The sequence below is a fragment of the Pseudophryne corroboree genome, chromosome 6 (assembly GCF_028390025.1).
Source record: "Pseudophryne corroboree isolate aPseCor3 chromosome 6, aPseCor3.hap2, whole genome shotgun sequence".
Lineage (NCBI taxonomy): Eukaryota > Metazoa > Chordata > Amphibia > Anura > Myobatrachidae > Pseudophryne > Pseudophryne corroboree.
This window is the reverse complement of record NC_086449.1, coordinates 335,467,686-335,485,405: the sequence shown is the minus strand read 5'-3', so window position 1 is coordinate 335,485,405 and position 17,720 is coordinate 335,467,686. Positions and strand designations below refer to the sequence as shown.

At 45.1% G+C, this 17,720-nt stretch overlaps 1 protein-coding gene and 1 long non-coding RNA gene across 8 annotated transcripts in view; one reads left to right on the top strand and one right to left on the bottom strand.

Annotated features, from left to right (window-relative positions):
- LINGO1 (leucine rich repeat and Ig domain containing 1) overlaps positions 1 to 8,020 on the bottom strand; it is a 667,101-nt gene extending 659,081 nt beyond the window's left edge. For 5 of the 7 annotated variants that reach the window (XM_063926416.1, XM_063926414.1, XM_063926418.1 and 2 more), the window contains exons 1-2: positions 7,637 to 8,020; positions 5,864 to 5,922 (exon numbers count right to left, since the gene is read on the bottom strand). The gene's annotated coding sequence lies outside the window, so the exon portion shown is untranslated. The remainder of the gene's footprint in view (positions 1 to 5,863; positions 5,923 to 7,636) is intronic. The other 2 variants (XM_063926426.1, XM_063926425.1) reach the window with 1 other exon arrangement.
- Positions 6,067 to 10,242, top strand: LOC134932211 (uncharacterized). Its single transcript, XR_010179266.1, has 3 exons — positions 6,067 to 6,153; positions 6,619 to 6,709; positions 9,741 to 10,242. It is a non-coding gene; the product is annotated as an uncharacterized LOC134932211 (long non-coding RNA).
- The last annotated feature ends 7,478 nt before the right edge of the window (positions 10,243 to 17,720 follow it).

The following is a 17,720-nucleotide window of genomic DNA, read 5'->3' as shown; positions in this document are numbered from 1 at the left end:
CTGCGGAGCCGCTATTCCCCATGGTCCTTTCGGAGTCCCCAGCATCCACTAGGACGTTAGAGAAAATGGGGACACTTTTTCCTGGATATGAAATTTATGTTAGAAAAGGCAGTTTTTCAGGTAAAAAAGTTCTGAAAGATATATATATATATATATATATATATATATATATAAATAATATTTTTATTCATTTATTTATTTAAATTTTTTTTTTATTATTTTTATTTATTTATTGTAAAATATTTTATTTTTTTTGCGGGGGGTTGGTGTCAAATGACTACCTTGCCCCGGGTGACAAAAATCCTAGTTTCGGCCCTGACAACACTCATTGGATAGCATCGGTGACAGTAGAATTAAATCAATTACCAGAGACCCAGAGTATATAGGCATCAATACTCTGGAGGGTGTGGAGAAAGATGTGTACCCAGTGTGCGTTCCGGATCGCTCCCTGGACCCCTCACCTGTCCTGGTAGTTGAGAAAGACCGTGTCGCCGTAGCTGTCCCTCCACCAACGCGTTTCAACCCGCACCTGGGTCTTTTTCAAGGTGATGAGCATGTCTTCTCATAGTCCTGTATTTAAATCCCCTTTGTCCAATCAGGAGCCGTCCTTATTCCCGGTAAATATGCTCAGCTGTGCATAATGCTGGCCCTCCCTCCGTTGTCATGGATCCTGTCCTCAAACTTCCTGCCGTCTCGCTAATCCTGATAGCTTTCGGTTAGTGGTTACGGGTCCGTGTTATGTTAGTCCATCCTCCGGACTTCCGCTGTCAACGTTGATCTCCTTCTTCTTACTTCCAGGTAGCGGTTCCCTAGGTAACGCGTCCGAATCTCTTCTTTCAGTCTCGCCTTCTCGCCGTTACCTCCGTCTCTGTCACTTCCGGTTTATAGGTTTCCATGGTAACCGCTACATGCATCGAAGTCTCTCCTCCTTGTTAGTCTTTGGGTTTCCATAGTGACCATATGCTCTCCTGTTGTTGTCCTCACGGTATTCTACTGTCGGCTTCCTTTATCTGGTCCTTTTCAGTATATTCTACATTCCTCATCTTTGGAGATGCCCCGAAAGACCCTTATGGAAAAAAGATCATTTTGCGGACATGTCCTGTTTTTTTCTTTCTTTACTTGGTTTTTAATTTCTTTCTTCTTTTAGGTGGGTATAATTTGTCCTCAAAAAAAGGGGAAAGGGCATATGTGTCAATAAGGCCGCAATGCCTTCCCTTTTGTGAATTGTGTTCCTAAGGTGAAGGCTTAAGTGTGGAAGTAATGATGGGTAAACTATGGGTGTATAGATTAGTCTCAGAAGTCACAGAAACCACTTAAGTTCAAAGTCTAAATTAAGACCATGTGGTTTGAGTGTGTTGAGTTCATAAATGAGTTTCATCTCTGCCTTTGCTAGTTGTGTGCCTATACCTTTTTGACGGGTATGTCCTGCAATGAGTTTGATCCCAGCAAACTGTTTAATATGACCAGTGGAACAGTTATGTGTGCTTTTAAAATGACTTGACAGGGAATGTGTCTCCAATCCTTTCCTAATATTGCGGAGGTGTTCCCCCAGGCAAATTTTCAATGGCCTGGTGGTCCTACCTACGTAGAACAAATTGCATGAGCATTCTATTACGTAGACTATATTACAGCTATTGCACGTGATGAATTCGTCTACTTGATGTCGGATACCATTGATTTCAACTTCTTCTATTTTCCTCTGTTCACCTTTTATGTGTCTACATCCTAAACACATGCCGCATCGGTGAAATCCTTTGGTGCGAATACTTCTCTTGATTTGAGGACCAGGATGTAGACTTCTCACCAACTTGGTAACTAAATTGGCTGCTCTTTTATAGATGAAGACTGGTTTCTCCGGTATTACTCCTCCTATGACCGGGTCCTTTTTCAAGATACCCCAATGTTTCCGAAAGGCTTTCTCGACTACTTTATGTTGTGCTGTGTAGCCTGTAATAAACGCCCATTGGAATTTGGTCTGTTCTGGTTGTCCATTGCATGTTTGTTCTTCCAAAAGTGTGTTTCTATGGATTGTTTTCACTTGATCCAATGCTTTTTCTATAACGGTGGGAGTGTATCCACTTTTGGTGAATTTCTGTGATAGTGCTTCAGCTTGTTGACGCCAATATCTTCATGGGCCAGTGGGAACTGGACCATATATGGAATAACAATCCGTATGGGGCGAACCTGGCGACCTGGGTTCGCTATATAGATGATGTGTTTTTCATTTGGAAGGGAGACAAAGATCGTTTAGAGGAATTCTTCGATTATCTAAACACCAATGTGCTCAACATACAATTCACTTTCGACAGTAGTTTATCATCAGTGAATTTCTTAGATCTCACGATTTATGTTGAAAATGGAGGCATAAAAACTAAAACATTCACAAAACCGACAGATTCACAAGCGTACATTCATTCTACCAGCTGCCACCATAGCAATTGGCTCAATTCCATACCAGGAGGACAATTGAAACGTATTAGACGCAATTGCACAGATGAAGATGTTATCATCAACAAGCTGAAGCACTATCACAGAAATTCACCAAAAGTGGATACACTCCCACCGTTATAGAAAAAGCACTGGATCAAGTGAAAACAATCCATAGAAACACACTTTTGGAAGAACAAACATGCAATGGACAACCAGAACAGACCAAATTCCAATGGGCGTTTATTACAGGCTACACAGCACAACATAAAGTAGTCGAGAAAGCCTTTCGGAAACATTGGGGTATCTTGAAAAAGGACCCGGTCATAGGAGGAGTAATACCGGAGAAACCAGTCTTCATCTATAAAAGAGCAGCCAATTTAGGTACCAAGTTGGTGAGAAGTCTACATCCTGGTCCTCAAATCAAGAGAAGTATTCGCACCAAAGGATTTCACCGATGCGGCATGTGTTTAGGATGTAGACACATAAAAGGTGAACAGAGGAAAATAGAAGAAGTTGAAATCAATGGTATCCAACATCAAGTAGACGAATTCATCACGTGCAATAGCTGTAATATAGTCTACGTAATAGAATGCTCATGCAATTTGTTCTATGTAGGTAGGACCACCAGGCCATTGAAAATTCGCCTGGGGGAACACCTCTGCAATATTAGGAAAGGATTGGAGACACATTCCCTGTCAAGTCATTTTAAAAGCACACATAACTGTTCCACTGGTCATATTAAACAGTTTGCTGGGATCAAACTCATTGCGGGACATACCCGTCAAAAAGGTATAGGCACACAACTAGCAAAGGCAGAGATGAAACTCATTTATGAACTCAACACACTCAAACCACATGGTCTTAATTTAGACTTTGAACTTAAGTGGTTTCTGTGACTTCTGAGACTAATCTATACACCCATAGTTTACCCATCATTACTTCCACACTTAAGCCTTCACCTTAGGAACACAATTCACAAAAGGGAAGGCATTGCAGCCTTATTGACACATATGCCCTTTCCCCTTTTTTTGAGGACAAATTATACCCACCTAAAAGAAGAAAGAAATTAAAAACCAAGTAAAGAAAGAAAAAAACAGGACATGTCCGCAAAATTATCTTTTTTCCATAAGGGTCTTTCGGGGCATCTCCAAAGATGAGGAATGTAGAATATACTGAAAAGGACCAGATAAAGGAAGCCGACAGTAGAATACCGTGAGGACAACAACAGGAGAGCATATGGTCACTATGGAAACCCAAAGACTAACAAGGAGGAGAGACTTCGATGCATGTAGCGGTTACCATGGAAACCTATAAACCGGAAGTGACAGAGATGGAGGTAATGGCGAGAAGGCGAGACTGAAAGAAGAGATTCGGACGCGTTACCTAGGGAACCGCTACCTGGAAGTAAGAAGAAGGAGATCAACGTTGACAGCGGAAGTCCGGAGGATGGAATAACATAACACGGACCCGTAACCACGGTAACCACTAACCGGAAGCTATCAGGATTAGCGAGACGGCAGGAAGTTTGAGGACAGGATCCATGACAACGGAGGGAGGGCCAGCATTATGCACAGCTGAGCATATTTACCGGGAATAAGGACGGCTCCTGATTGGACAAAGGGGATTTAAATACAGGACTATGAGAAGACATGCTCATCACCTTGAAAAAGACCCAGGTGCGGGTTGAAAGTAAACGCGTTGGTGGAGGGACAGCTACGGTGACACGGTCTTTCTCAACTACCAGGACGGGTGAGGGGTCCAGGGAGCGATCCGGAACGCAGACTGGGTACACATCTTTCTCCACACCCTCCAGAGTATTGATGCCTATATACTCTGGGTCTCTGGTAATTGATTTAATTCTACTGTCACCGATGCTATCCAATGAGTGTTGTCTGAGGGAACAAGGACTCAGTTTTAAAGTTGTCTTTTATGCATGCTATTTGGTAATTGTTTAGACTATACATTTAGGATTCCAGCAAGGGATCAGTCCATAGGTTTTTAACTTTGGTTTTTAAAAATAAAAAACGTATTATGCTATGCGTTTTTCTTATACAGGTTGAGTATCCCTTATTCATAATTCAAAAATCCCACAATTTTGGGTCCCCTACTGAGATAATGAAATATATATTATATATTATATGTATATATAGATATATTATATAGATATATAATATAATATATCTATATATGTTTCATTATCTCAGTAGGGGAACCAAAAATGTGGGATTTACAATTTTGGATAACGGATACTCAACCTGTATTTTATTTACATAAACCCATGCTACATCTGTGACGATCTGTCTGAAGAGCCTCAACCCGTTATTACTATAAAGGATATAGACACATGCTGATCGACACTTGAGCCTGGTAATTAAGCCAATCCTGGCACGAGTGTTTTTTCACATGAATATTCTTTTGGGAAGAGGTATGAAGCACTGAAAACCACTAGGTGTGGGCTTTGTGGAGCGATCACTTGGGACAATTGAAAAGGAGAGTAGTCACACGTTGTCTCAAGTCCACAATCTGGCAATTGAGCCATTTTTTCTGTCCTCTGCACCATTGTTTGGGTGTCACTTCGGGGAGGAGGCACGAGGCACTCTACTACGTACTCAATATCTGTTTCCTTTTGGTAAGTATATAAAATTGCATATTAAGGATCCCTAAAAGGAAAAGGGGGTGGAGTCTATTGAACTAGATACATATGAAATCTAACCAAAACGTATTATACTATATGGTTTTCTTTTCATTCGTTTCCATATAAATTTGCGGAACATTGGAGACCCATCCGGCAGAACATCCGACCAGGAGAGGGCCTTGGGAGGACTGCACATTGCCTCGCTATATAAGAACTAAGGAAAGTCTACATCTTCCATTCTTTAGAGTCAGCGCCTGTACACAAATTGCTCACCCTACACACAACTTTAGTATTAGGGGTTTTGGAGAAATTCCCCTATTAGCAAATATTGACGGGCTGCTAACAAAAAGCGCACATTAGGACACACCAACACCATTTTACACAGCTAATTTACCAAGGTTACTCCAATTCTCCTATAATAAAGTATATTCTCTTACTAATAAATAGGTCCAGTGAGTAGAGGCATGTGACTCAATACACTTTCAGCCACTGCAAGAATAAAATAATTTACAATAAAAATACATTTTAAGTAATATTCACATTAACCCAAAGAGAAAAGTAAACTGTGAGTTCTCCACCACATGACATGACATGATTGTTATAAAATGTCATTGTTTAACAGAAAGGGTTACCTTGCACAAATCAGGCTACAGCTCCACTCCATGTGATGCATTCACACACAGCACGCATGGAAAAATATTCTCAGAAATAAAAGGATTTATCAACATGACATTTCATCTCCTGCCATACATATATACATATACATTTTACTAACATCTATGAAGGCAAACCACTGACCTTCATGTGCTGCAAGCCTGTTTCTGACAGTACCACACAGCAACGCTGTCATATGGGCTCTGAAATATAACAATAGACAGGTGTCTTACATTAGGCCAATATTAGTAACACATTGAACCCCTCGGTATGTACGAATAATCCACAAAGCACATCACTTTCAATGGTAGCTAGTACACTAAACTGTGTCATGAAATGTTAAATCGCAAATCTTTTCACCTCCATAGACAGACAGAGCTGCTGGTCACACAGCACAAGGCATTGCTTGTGGCGTATACAAGGGAATGTAGACGGTAAGTGGGAGTCAGTGAAGCAGCAATGTCAGAGAGGAGCACATGAATAGACTGGGAGATTGTTTGGGGCCTGTATGCTTTTGGTGATCACCTAGGATAGGAAACAGCTGTGGTACTGTATACATTAAGAGATTTCCTGGAGGACACGAGGATAGGGTAGGAATGGTTGCTTGACGATTAAAGAGCAGACTGTCATTTCTGACAGCAGCACATTCTCCATATCAAATGGTGTGTGAAATAGATGTAGCTGTATCGCTACATGCTACTTTTAGGTAAACCACTTTTTTCTTATATGTGTTTCCTTCCTCCCTTCCAATACATTGAGTAATGGGCCGAATGATTAGTTATCTGTGGGTCAAGCATAAAATGTATGGAATTATTTTAGCGAATGTAATTGCAACTATAGTCTGAATAAGTAGTTACTACGGGATCCATTCAAGATACTAGTTGTTGGTATCCCAGCAGCCGAAATACCAACAGCGGAATCCCGACACCCGTCAGAACACCGACGCCGGATTCCAGAACAAGTCGGGACCCAACGTCCGGAATACCGAAGGTGAGGTAGAGCCGGGTGGGTTAGGGTTGGACTGCGGGAATGGGAAGGGGAGTTCTGGTTAGGCACCACCAGGTGGTGGGGGGGGGGGGTTGGGTCTTAGGTTCAGGCACTAAGGGGGGAGGGTAGGGTTAGGGTGCCGAAAGGTAGGGGGTTAGGTTTAGGCACTAATGGGGGAGGTTAGGGTTAGGCACTGTGGGGAGGTTAGGGTTAGGCTGCGGTAAGGGAAGGTTATGGGGTAGTAATACTTACCTCACCCCTGTCGGGATCTTTACCATCGGGATGTCGGCGTAGGTATTGTGACTGCCGGCATCCCGTCCACCAGGATCGCATACCAATCCCGTTAGTATAATATCAATAGATTTAATTATGATAAAAAAGAGGCAATAGTTGTATTTCATACAGTAGTATATACTGCGCTAATAATAGATTGTGTACAGTATAAGGGATAAGAAAAAGACCATGTAAATTGTTAGCCCTGCAATTGCCACACTATTGCCAGCTCACATAACCAGTGTTAGACTGGGGCATGAAGGGCCCGCCGGGGGAATCCTGCTGTAGGGGCCCATGCTTAAAGGTGTAGCCAGGTTCCAGTAGGGGCGTGGCCTCAGTGCCAGATTAAGGACCACATGGGCCTGGAGCTGAAATTTCTGAAGGGCCTACTGTGTACCGTAGCAGAGGGTTGACCAGCAACAGTGTGGTTGTGACTAGGGGTAGAGCCCCTTATACACAATACGCCATGTAGAGCCCCTTTTATTAACGTTATGCCAGGTACAACCCCTTTCTTTTATTCACGTTATGCTAGGTGGAGCCCCTTTTATACACGTGTCGCCAGGTAGAGCCTGTTATACAAACTGCACCAGGTAGCGCCTTATACACATAGCAACAGGTAGCCCATTATACAAATTGCGCTAGCTAGCCGTCACTCACCATTCGGCGCCTGTGGTCCCCCGGCTCTATGTTCTTGTCATACTCCCGCGGTGGGGTGCAGGCAGCGTGAAGTGGCCAGGATGGGGGGCAGCCGGCCGGAGCAGGAAGCGGTGGGGGGCACTGTGGTGCAGGCAGCAGACGGGTGCTGATGGCACTGGCGGGGGCCTCAGGCCACAGTGACCCGGGTGCCCGTCCTGCTAGCCCGCACCTAAAACCGCCACTGGCAGGATCCCCTGAGCTGGACGAGCAGCGACCCTCCCAACACTCCAACGCTGCCCCTCCCAGTGCACATAGTGCAGCCGAATGCACATGTACTGAGCGTCCATAGACGTGCAGATCACGTCTATGGACGTCAATGTGAGCAACCCAGAGTCGCTGCATGCAACCAACCCCACCAACATGTCCATATCACCACACACACAGTCTGTCCCCCCCCCACTCCCTACACACACACAATCTGTTTACCCAGTCCCTACACACACACACACACAGCCTGTTCCCCAGTCTCTACACACACACACACACACACACACACACACACACACACACACACACACACACACACACACACACACAAAGCCTGTTCCCCAGTCCCTACACACACACACACACACACACACACACACACACACACACACACACACACACACAAAGCCTGTTCCCCAGTCTCTACACACACACACACACACACACACACACACACACACACACACACACACAAAGCCTGTTCCCCAGTCCCTACACACACACACACACATACACACACACACACACACACACACACCCACCCTACACATACCAATACATACACACAAAAAGACTGTTTCTCCAAGCTCTCTCCCCCCCCCCCCCCCCCCCCCCTTCCACACAGCATTTCCCCTCCAGTGTCACCATACACACACATACTCAGCCACCCTGTTCACCCCATTCCCTACACACACCTCCTGCCTGGAAGGGCCAACACATATACCCTGCCTGTTCCCCACAGCCCTCTCACTTTCCCCGTTTTCTCCAGTCACTGAGCAATGCCGACAGAGCAGGAGCAGACAGACCAACCAGGAAAGGTTGGGGGCGTGGCCTAATCACGGACCCGTGACCACGCCCTCTTGGGGGATGGAGGGGGGGAACCCCTACCATTTAGCAAGCACCACTAGCCGGGACGACAGAGGGGTCACAGGACTGGACCAGCGGCTAAGTCACTGTCACCTTGCGACCTGGCAGGCAAGTACACCGCTGGCTGCTGCTGTTGTACCCAGTGGAGGGGAGGGAGGCGCGGCGCCTGTGTGAGATCATGGCGCAGGGGAGAAGCAGAGAAATCTTTCGGCGCAGGGAGGACTTCTGAGGCTGTCTAGTGCTGCTGATGTGCTGTAATAGGAAAAACATTTTTTCCTGTTACCAACAGCAGGAGATCCTGTGGGCCTATTTTGATGGGGGGGCCTGGAGCTGCAGCTCCATCCGCCCCATTGTTAATCCGGCCCTGCGTGGCCTGCACCACAGAGGTTTGGCTAACCATTACATGTTCTGTGCCCCTTGGTAAATATATAATAAACCAAATTATTGTGAAGTATAATGTCACATATGTATAATGCATAAATCCAGTGCACTAGGATAGTCTGGAACTTGATCCCTAGAGGAGTAGGAGGGCCCACAGGCAGCAGGGCCCACCGGTGGTTTCCCCTGTGGGCCAGTCCGATCCTGCACATAACAGTATATTATGTAGTACAGTAGGTAGTTTAAAAAAAACAACCTATGCTTAGAGGGCCTGCGGGGAATTGTCTTTTGTACACAGACCATTCTCAGTGTCGTTTACTTATTGCAGGGACCTCCAAATTCTCAATTATCTTTATACAGCCATCAATGGGCTGTAATATGAGATTGGAAAACTATATTGGCTAGCTGGCTTATGTGCTATCAGTTCCTTTTTTACTGCATAAGGTATGGGATTGACTGTTTATATCATTTGCACTGGATTCCCATGCCATTATATATCTGCTAAAGTAATTACTATTTTATTACAATACATTATTAGTAATAAATGTTTGTGGCTGGTAATTGTAAAGTACTCATGTTTTTCATTGACAGGCTTTGTTGTTGTTCTTTTTAGATTTGTATGAGCCAATCCGAATTGATTAGGAGGCAGCTTTTAGTTTCACATGAATATTCCTTTTGACAGGAAGTTGGTCTCTTCCCATTTTGGAATCCCTGGTGGATAAGTACAATGTGCTATTGAAAATCTTTGACTGCATTTCTTAAATTTTTTTATTTTTTATTTATTTATTAAATTTTTATACTGTGATCTCTTTCTGCTTCTCTCATAGAGATATATTTATTAACCACTATTTGCAGGATATCCCACAAAAATATAAATTAAGGATATCCCGGATTTAACATGGATCAAACAAAAGTTTCCCACTGCAAAATTTACCACGTTCCAGAATTCAAAGCAAAACCTTCTTGACAAGACCTCCAGGGTCCGCTGTTTACAGCTGAAGGCCAATCCAAGAACAGGCTCTTATCAGAGCCCAACTTCCCACAAGAGCTTGATGCTAAAGTCACATAAAATGTACATTTCCATATTGCAAATATAGACGTAACATTTTTTATCATAGTGTCTCAATTGATTTCTTTGTTTTTTTAATTACTGTTATCGCATCTTTTTCTTTCCTTTTCTATCAATTTCTGTTCCGCTCTCTCTTTGCTTCTATAATGCCCATCCCAAATGTTTGATTTCCCCTCCACAGCACCCGTTCAAGTTCTTCCCAGTTCAAGTTCTTCCCAGGCTACAGGGTTGTGTGTGCACATGCACCAGATGGCACTTGCCACCACTCCCCCCATACTAGTTCTCCTTAATTTAATCACCAGTTTATATCCCCCCCCCCCCCCCAATCCCCCATATATTACCTTGCAGGGCTGCGTAATAGTCCCGCTCCTCAGCCTACAGCAACCAATTTAAGTGCTTCTGGTATTATTACTGCAGTTGATACCCAATCCCTGCCTATACATAATATGTTGCCTGCACAAGCACGGTCCCTTTTAGCTACCCCTCTTCCACCTCCCCTTCCTAGCTCCCCAACTTTCTCTTCTGTTTTTATTATTTTCTTTCTGCAGCAGTTCTTTCCTTCTCAGCATCCATCCTTCCTTCCTTCCTTCCTTCCTTCCTTCCTTCCTTCCTTCCTTCCTTCCTTCCTTCCTTCTTATTCTGGCTTTTGTCTTGTTCACTCTTTCATTCTCCAGCTATGGGGTCTTCTTGTCAACAGTCTTTAGGGTTGATTCTGAGTCACGCGTAATGGCGATATTCATACAAATGGCCAATGTTTTTGAACTGTGTATCCGGTTCTACAAAGCTGCATCTTCATCCATAACACCCCTAACAACTAACATGACACCCCTGGCAATGAGCATCATACCCATGAAAATGAGCATGACACCCAGAGCACGAAACCCCTGGCAATGAGCATGGAACCCCTAGCAACAAGCATGGAACCCCTGGCAATGAGCATGGAACCCCTGGCAACAAGCATGGAACCCCTGACAATGAGCATGGAACCCCTATCAATGAGCATGAATACCCTGGAAATGAGCATGGAAACCCTAACAACGAGCAGGTAATTTAAAAGTAATTAGAAGCCTTACCGTGGGGCATAATGTGTAATGGGCATTACGGTGAGTGGCATAATGTATCAGAGGCATTATAGCGTGTGAAAAAATGTGTCAGAGGCATTACGGTGTGTGGAATAATGTGTCAGGGGCATTGCAGTGTGAGGAATAATGTGTCAGTGGCATTGCAGTGTGTGGCATAATGTGTCATGCGCATTATGGTGTGTGGAATAATGCTCAGAGGCATTGCGGTGTGTGGCATAATGTGTAACTAGCCTTATGGTGTGTGGCGTAATGTGTAAGAGGCATTACGGTGTGTGGCATAATGTGTAAAAGGCATTAAAGTGTGGGGTATAATGTGTCACAGGCATTACGGCATGGGGCATAATGTGTAAGGGCATTACTATAAGGAGGAAAAATGACAAGTAATGTAAGGGGCATGAATCAGGATTTTTTTCCTGTGGTGGCCAATGTCTGGGTGTGCAGGTTGCAAAACTGGGGTATAAGGTAGTAATTCCCTGCAGTGCCACGCCCCTTGCAGTGAGGCCACACCCCATTTTGGAGCATGCGCTACTTATTTACTTTTTATATGTCAATGGATTGGGGTGGCAAAAAATTTTTTGGCCAAGCAGGAGCAAAATGTATAGCTACGCCATTGCCCACGAGTTCGGTCTCAACGCTGAGAGAGCCCCAGCGCCCATTCAAGTACAGCATTGTTTTCAAAAACTTTTGTAGCTCTTCAGAAGGTTTAATTTTTCTCAAGTAGCTCACACCCCAATAAAGGTTCAAGAGCACTGCTTTAAAGCCTTAGTCAAACCTAAATCGGATGGGGATTTGAGTCTTCCCAATCTCCTTATTTATTACATGGCCAAATTGGTTCATCTCTCCAGCTGAGGCCCTATTGGTGTTGCATTTACTTTATTTGGCTTTGTAGCTGAGCAGGGGGTCCCCTATTTTTCTTTTTCTCCAATACAGTTTCTTTTGTCTGGTTCTTCAGTATCTCTTTTGCCTCCTTTACTACATCAAGTGCTGATAGTATGGCATTTTGCCCACTCACTGTTTAACTGGGAAGACTTGGATGCAGATTCCCCACTATGGTTTAATAGCTCATATCCAGAATTACTTAGCCTTTCTCATGATAACCTGCGGATAATGAAGGGGGTTACTTCCCTTGGTAAGTTGTGTGAGGTGGATGCTTTAAGTCTTTCCAGCAAATGAGTCATGATGTTGACATTCCCAACACTGTATTTTTTAGGTATCTTCAATTACGGCATGCAGTACAGTCTCATATTGGTAGATCCACCCCCTCCATGTCTGCCTCTCTGATCAAAACACTGCTCCATAATCTGGGCGCTAGAGGTTATATCTTTAAGGTATACGCCACTTTGACCTCATATCTAAACCTGCATCTTTCTGATTCTCTTAGATTTAAATGGGAGGTAAATTAGGAAACTATCTCTGAGGAGCAATGGATGCAAATACTAGGCTCTATTAAATTTACTACACCATATATAAGGTACCAGCAAGTTTATTTTTATGTTCAGTTTCTTTGCACACGGCGGGCCTAAGATCTGACACGTGCTGTCCAAAATGTAAGGCAGAAATTTCTGATTTCTGGCATTTGTTATGGTCGTGTCCATGTGTTTCTTCTTTTTGGTCCTCTGCCTGGGAGGATATAATGCATACGGAACCTTCCCTTCTCACGCTATGCCCTAAACTTTGCTTATTTGGCCTGGATTTAGATACATTCTATAGTCATTTACAGGTACACCTTGTGTCTGACTTCCCTGCCAAAAGTTGTGATAGCTAGGAGTTGCTGTGCACAACCTGATCCTATTTGGTGGAGGGCTCTAGTAATTATTTTTTTATTTTATTTATTTATTTATTAGCAGTTTCTTATATAGCGCAGCATATTCCGTTGCGCTTTACAATAGAACAACAGTTATAGAACAAAGCTGGGCAAAGACAGACAGACTGACAGAGGTAGGAAGGCCCTGCTCGCAAGCTTACAATCTGTAGTAAATGATGTTGCAAACCATGAATGGCAACTTTTTATAAGTCGAGGCACACTGGCCACATACCATGATAAATGGGATAGGTGTTGTACCTCTCCTCCTAGTAGAGACTCGTATGGGTCTGATGAGATATAGTGATTGCACTAATACTGTTGCTCCACCAGTAACTTTTTATAGTTTTTGTAATCCAGTGTTCTCTTCTTATAGCTTTTTCTTCCTCTCCTTTACCATGTTACTCCAATGTATGACACTCTTAACAGAACACCTGCTAGATGATACTTTATCCATGTCCCGCTCTGTTTATATTACTTTCTTTGCTGTTTCGCACAGTATTTGATTGTGTATATTTGGCTAAAGATATTTCAATAAGTACCGTAGTCTGATATTGAAGCTGTCACATTGTTAATGTTTATTGTTTGTTTGTGTGTTTTTTTGCCTGTAAAAACTACAAAAGACTAATAAAAAAAACACTTGATTTAAAAAAAAAATTACAAGAGTAATGTCATGTCCTCCAGGGTACAAACCCCAAAATACCTATTAACTGTTCTCACACTGTGAATCTAGGGCCTTATTCTGCACGCATCGCTAATTTAATGCAATCACATTTTTCTAACTTTCGGGCCAGTGGTCACGTGCAGGGCCTGTTCTAAGCATGCGTGCCCCGGGAAATACAATTGCATCACAGTGATGTAAACGCCTGATTGACAGGCAAAGGCATTCGTGGGACAGTTGGAGGTGACGATGCGGCGTTGCTGGGGCGTGGTGATGAATATGCGGGCGGGTCCAGGCTGTTTTCGGGGGGTGCGCATGACGTCACACACGGCCGGTGCGAAATAAAACATTATGCTGGTGCCTGCCTTTGCACCCAGGCTGCACAGGCAGGGGTCGGCCCTAGCTGCTGCGAACGCATCGCAATTAGAACGTGATCGCAGCAACTAGGGTGACCGCAGTGCTGGGCGGCACTTAGCATGCTAAGCAGCCTCCAGCACACGATCGTATGCAGTTGCAGTTTTGCTAAAATAGCAAAACTGCAACTGAAGCTGAATAAGGTCCCTAACAGTGGTCATGTAATTGAGACCATAAGCGTGGCCATGCTGCAATCCACAAATTTCCGATACATTTTCATATAGTGGCTAGTACTGTAAAACCGCTCCTAGGTTTGCCAGGCAGAATAAATCTTGGGTTAATAACTTTAAGTGCTGATGTGCATGTTATTCAACAGAATGTTCCAGAGTTAAAAGACTTTGCTGATCTGTTCAATTGTAATATCATTGGGAAATTCCCAATCACCTATCACACGCATTATAGACAAGACTGTTTCTTCCATAGTATGTGCTCCCAGATGTGTACCTCTGGCCATGAAGCACAAAGTGACAGCGAAGTTAAATTGCATGACATTGGGCATCATTGCTGCAGTGGTAGAAGCCACTCTGTAGGTGTCGTTCATAGTTGCTGCAGTAAAAAATAAATAAAATTAAAAAATTGTTTGGTACACATCTACATTGACCCTGTACATTGGAACAAAGCTCTGATGAGACAGCATCACCCCCTCAGGACTTGCGGAGCAAGTAATAGCTGCTATGTTGAAGATATTTACCACTCTGGATGCCAAATGTGGATTCTGGCAGATCACATGGACAAAGAATCATCCATGCTCACCATGTTCATGACTCCTGTGGCAGGTATGTTTCCCTCTAAATGCCCTATGCAGGGGCATTTTAAGAGAGGAGGGGACCCACGTGCAGGGGTGTAGCGAGGGTGGCTCCAGTGAAGCACGAGCTCCGGACGCCAAAAAAGTTAGAGTACGCAGATGGGGCACACACTGACTCGGACTCAGAGACTAGGTGGGGAACAGGTCAGGCCAGTGGTGACAGCAGGAGACACTGACATCCAGCACATGCCGGAGCTCTGCCCGCCCTTTTTCCATGTCTCACTGTCTGCTTGTAGCTGTGCAGCCGGGTTACTTTTGTCCTGCAGCCTTCACTGCTGCAGCACCTCTTTCTGCCCAGGCTGCTGCAGCACCTCTCTCTGCCCCGGATGCTGTAGCACCTCTCTCTGCCCCGGCTGCTGCAGCACCTCTTTCTGCCCCGGCTGCTGCAGCACCTCTCCCTGCCCCAGCTGTTGCAGCACCCCTCTCTGGCCCGGCTGCTGCAGCATCTCTCTCTACATTGATGCTGCAGCACCTCACTATGGCCCTCATTCCGAGTTGTTCGCTCGCTAGCTGCTTTTAGCAGCATTGCACACGCTAAGCCGCCGCCCTCTGGGAGTGTATCTTAGCTTAGCAGAATAGCGAACGAAAAATTAGCAAAACTGCTACTAAATAATTCTTAGCAGTTTCTGAGTAGCTCCAGACCTACTCACAGATTGCGATCAGCTCGGTCCGTTTAGTTCCTGGTTTGACGTCACAAACGTCGGCCAGCCACTCCCCTGTTTCTCCAGACACTCCTGCGTTTTTCCCTGACATGCCTGCATTTTTTTGCAAACGCCGGGAAAACGCTGGGTTGCCGCCCAGAAATGCCCCTTTCCTGTCAATCATTTACCAAACAGCAGTGCGACTGAAAAGCGCCGCAGAAGCCACAGCAAAACTGCAAAGTTTTGTGTTAAATAACTAAGCGCATGCGCAATTTGCAACAAATAGCAGCATAGCGAAAAATCGGCAACAAGCGAACAACTCGGAATGACCACCTATGGGGGTAATTCTGAGTTGATCGCAGCAGCAAGTTTGTTAGCAATTGGGCAAAACCATGTGCACTGCAGGGGAGGCACTGGCAGATATAACATTTGTAGAGAGAGTTAGATTTGGGTGGGTTATTTTGCAGGGCCGGTTCCGGGGCTTCTGGCGCCCTGGGCGGCATTAGGGGGCATGGCTTCGTACAGGGGGCGTGGTCATTTACGCCCCCTGTACAGACTGAAATGATGTGCGGTGCGCGATGACGTCATCGCGCACCGCACAGTAAAGGACCTCTCCACGAAGGGAAACTAGACGCGTACGCGTCTAGTTTCCCTTCCCAGCGGCAGCGGGGGGGCATCGGCCAGCGGCAGCAGGGGGGCACACAGCAGCAGCGGATCTTGCCCTGGTGCGGCGCCCTGCGCCCTCCGGAAGGCGGCGCCCCGGGCAAAAGTCCTGCTTGCCCGTGGCAAGATCCGCTACTGTTATTTTGTTTCAGTGCAGGGTAACTACTGGCTGCTTTATTTTTACACTGCAATTTAGATTTCAGTTTGAATACACCCCACACAAATCTAACTCTCTCTACACATGTTATATCTGTCCCCCCTGTAGTGCACATGGTTTTGCCCAACTGCTAACAAATTTGCTGCTGCGATCAACTTGGAATTACCCCCAGAATTAGGCCCTATGCCCCAGCTGCATTATCTATGTATTTGTTGCGTGTCTGGGGATGCACCATCTCTGTTTTATTCTTAGGGGAAACTTGTCCAGGGGAAACTTTCACCCTGAGCTCTACGAGGTCTAGAACCGAACCTGTGACCAATTTAGAATTTTTTTATATTTTTTATTTTCAAATATAACATGCCACCACATGTTGGGCAGGCCCCCAATTCAGTACAGGGAAGGGGGCACTGAAACGTACCCTTGCTCCGGGCACCATGACACCTAGCTACACTTCTGCCCACGTGCAGCCTCCGTCGCGGGCCCCCTCCAGCAGCATTAGACTCTGGCATAATGCCAGAGTCTACTGCGCATGCGCAGGTCTCCAGGAACATGGTGCCCGCGCCTTGTTTCTCAGGACACCTCCGGTGTGCATGCGGAAATCACTTAGAAATGGCCGCGGTGGCCATTTTCCGAGTGATCTGTGCCCGCACAGCAGGACCTCCATTGCGGGACTCCGGAGGGGTAAGTATATTCTATGGGTGCAGTGTGTGCGGTGTGGGCCAGGGACGTGCAGTCAGGGGAGGCAGTGCCTCCCCTGCCATTAATGATTAAAATAATACAAAAAAGAAACTTATGACACAGATTTTGTGTCATAAGTATATTTTTATTATTTTAATAATTTTCAGCTTTGCAAAAATCCATGTTAAGTGTTTCGGAGGCACCGCTCTCGGTGCCTCCCGCTGACCATGTAAAAGGGCCGGAAGCAGGGGGCGGGGCCAAGCAGCGGGGAGTAAAAATAAGAATTTACTTACCGATAATTCTATTTCTCATAGTCCGTAGTGGATGCTGGGGACTCCGTAAGGACCATGGGGAATAGCGGCTCCGCAGGAGACTGGGCACATCTAAAGAAAGCTTTAGGACTATCTGGTGTGCACTGGCTCCTCCCCCTATGACCCTCCTCCAAGCCTCAGTTAGGATACTGTGCCCGGACGAGCGTACACAATAAGGAAGGATTTTGAATCCCGGGTAAGACTCATACCAGCCACACCAATCACACCGTATAACCTGTGATCTGAACCCAGTTAACAGCATGATAACAGAGGAGCCTCTGAAAGATGGCTCACAACAATAATAACCCGAT